Raw genomic sequence first — 859 nt, 5'->3', positions numbered from 1 at the left:
AAAACTGGAAGTTGGTAAAATGAAATGGAACATATAAAGATTAATATCTTAAGCATTGGAGAGCTGAAATTGGCTGGTATTAGTCATTTTTAATGTGACAATACTATGGTTCACTATGTGGGAACTATGAACTTAATAGGAATAGCATTGCATTCATCATCAAATAGAACATTTCAAGATTTATCTTGAATCACAATGCTGTCTGTGATAGGATAGTATCTATATGCCTACAAGGAAGGACAGTTAATGCCACTCTTATTCAAATTTACTCATCAACAAGTCAGTGACTGAAGAAGTCACCAATTTCTTAGGTCTTGAATTGATCAAACATGCAATGAACAGGCATTGATAGTTACTGGTGATTGGAATGTGAATATTGGAAAGAGGAAGGATCAGTAGTTAGAAAATATGGCCTTGTGATAAAAATGGTGCTGGAGATTGCATGATAGAATTTTGCAAAACCAACAACATTCATTTGGAAATACCATTTTTTAAGCAGCATATACACACGGACCCCTCTAGCTGGAATTCACAGTAATCACGGTATAAAAGGTTAATATCATCAGCCAAAACAAGGCCAGGGGCAGACTGTGTAACATCCCATCAATTGCTTATATGCAAGTTCATATTGAAGATGAAGAAAATTAAATTAAAATCAACAAGAGCCAAAACATGACCTTAAATATATCCCACCTGAATTCAGAGATCATCTCAAGAACAGATTTGTTGCATTACATACTAATGATTGAAAACCAGACAAGTTGAGGAATGGCATCAAGAACAGGAAGAAAGCAAAAGGTCATTAAAAAGAGAGGAAAGGAAGAAAACACAAAAATGAATGTCAGAAGAGTCTCTTAAA

The sequence above is a fragment of the Chrysochloris asiatica genome, unplaced genomic scaffold, assembly GCF_000296735.1.
Source record: "Chrysochloris asiatica unplaced genomic scaffold, ChrAsi1.0 scaffold00199, whole genome shotgun sequence".
In the NCBI taxonomy this organism is placed as follows: Eukaryota; Metazoa; Chordata; class Mammalia; order Afrosoricida; family Chrysochloridae; genus Chrysochloris; species Chrysochloris asiatica.
This window is presented reverse-complemented; position numbering follows the sequence as displayed.